This window comes from Triticum aestivum, chromosome 1A, assembly GCF_018294505.1.
Source record: "Triticum aestivum cultivar Chinese Spring chromosome 1A, IWGSC CS RefSeq v2.1, whole genome shotgun sequence".
In the NCBI taxonomy this organism is placed as follows: Eukaryota; Viridiplantae; Streptophyta; class Magnoliopsida; order Poales; family Poaceae; genus Triticum; species Triticum aestivum.
Window position 1 is genome coordinate 14062805 of NC_057794.1, and position 2168 is coordinate 14064972.

Genomic DNA, 2168 nt, shown 5'->3' on the forward strand with positions numbered 1-2168 from the left:
CTGTGGGTCTGGCTCGGATGTTGCTCCAAAGTGTTCCTTTGGGCTGACCTACCACAACTGGGTAGGAAGGTCCACTGGTCAAAGCCCGTCCGTGCAAAGTCAAAGGGCTCGATCCCGTGGTCAAACGCTACAGGGTTAGGCGGGACAGGGGCACTGGGGGGCGGGGGGTAGCAATGCCACCGGAGCGTCGCACCGGGCCCTCATACATGCGGGGTGGTGTGGTGGCATGTCCGAAGAGGCGGGACGCGTCTCCGGGGCGTGGCCCCCCCTCATAGACGGCGATGACACGGTAGTAGACGTTCTGCGGTAACGATGCGGCGTCAATATTACTAAATACTCGGAGCGCGATAAAATCATGAGTTTTTTTGCACGACGCGGGCACATGTGCTATAGGAATGATGGTATTTTTACATAATTTTTGGTGATGGAGAAGTATCCGAAAAATTCCGTCTATGCGGATTGCCCTTCGCGCGTCTACGGCTGTGGCCGGCGGCCTCCGGGGGCTAGCATGCCGCCAAATCTTGCGTACGCGGCCTCTCACTAGTCTGGAGGTGTTGTGGCGGTTGCAAACGCCCGACACGCGTGTCCGGGGTGTGCCCCCCCTCACGGACGGCGCCACCGCCGGCACCTGGAGGGGGGAAACGGACGCATGGGGTCTACACGGAGGGGATCTTGCTGTGGGTCTGGCCCGGATGTTGCTCCAGAGTGTTCCTATGGGCTGACCTAACACAACCGGGTGGGGAGGTCCACTGGTCAAAGCCCGTCCGTGCAAAGTCAAAGGGCTAGATCCCGTGGTCAAACGCTACAGGGTTAGGCGGGACACGGGCACTTGGGGGGGGGGGTAGCAATGCCACCGGAGCGTCGCACCGGGCCCTGATACATGCGGGGTGGTGTGGTGGCATGTCCGAAGAGGCGGGACGCGTCTCCGGGGCGTGGCCGCCCCTCACGGACGGCGATGATACGATAGTAGACGTTCTGCGGTAACGATGCGGCGTCAATATTACTAAATACTCGGAGCGCGATAAAATCATGAGTTTTTTGCACGACGCGGGCACATGTGCTATAGGAACGATGGTATTTTTTCATAATTTTTGGTGATGGAGAAGTATCCAAAAAATTCCCTCTACGCGGATTGCCCTTCGCGCGTCTATGGCTGTGGCCGGCGGCCTCCGGGGGCTAGCATGCCGCCAAATCTTTCGTAGGCGGCCTCTCACTAGTCTGGAAGTGTTGTGGCGGTTGCAAACGCCCGGCACGCGTGTCCGGGGTTTGCCCCCCCTCACGGACGGCGCCGCCGCCGGCACCTGGAGGGGGGAAACGGACGCGTGGGGTCTACACGAAGGGAATCTTGCTGTGGGTCTGGCCCAGATGTTGCTCCAAAGTGTTCCTATGCGCTCACCGAACACAACCGGGTGGGGAAGTCCACTGGTCAAAGCCCGTCCATGCAATGTCAAAGGGCTAGATCCCGTGGTCAAACGCTACAGGGTTAGGCGGGACAGGAGCACTAGGGGGGTAGCAATGCCACCGGAGCGTCGCACCAGGCCGTCATACATGCGGGGTGGTGTGGTGGCATGTCCGAAGAGGCGGGACGCGTCTCCGGGGCGTGGCCCCCCCTCACGGACGGCGATGACACGGTAGTAGACGTTCTACGGTAACGATGCGGCGTCAATATTACTAAATACTCGGAGCGCGATAAAATCATGAGTTTTTTGCACGACGCGGGCACATGTGCTATAGGAACGATGGTATTTTTTCATAATTTTTGGTGATGGAGAAGTATCCGAAAAATTCCCTCTATGCGGATTGCCCTTCGCGCGTCTACGGCTGTGGCCGGCGGCCTCCAGGGGCTAGCATGCCGCCAAGTCTTGCGTAGGCGGCCTCTCACTAGTCTGGAAGTGTTGTGGCGGTTGCAAACGCCCGACACTCGTGTCCGGGGTGTGCCCCCCCTCACGGACGGCGCTGCCGCCGGCACCTGGAGGGGGGAAACGGACGCGTGGGGTCTACACGGAGGGGATCTTGCTGTGGGTCTGGCCCGGATGTTGCTCCAAAGTGTTCCTATGGGCTGACCTAACACAACCGGGTGGGGAGGTCTACTGGTCAAAGCCCGTCCGTGCAAAGTCAAAGGGCTAGATCCCGTCGTCAAACGCTACAGGGTTAGGCGGGACAGGGGC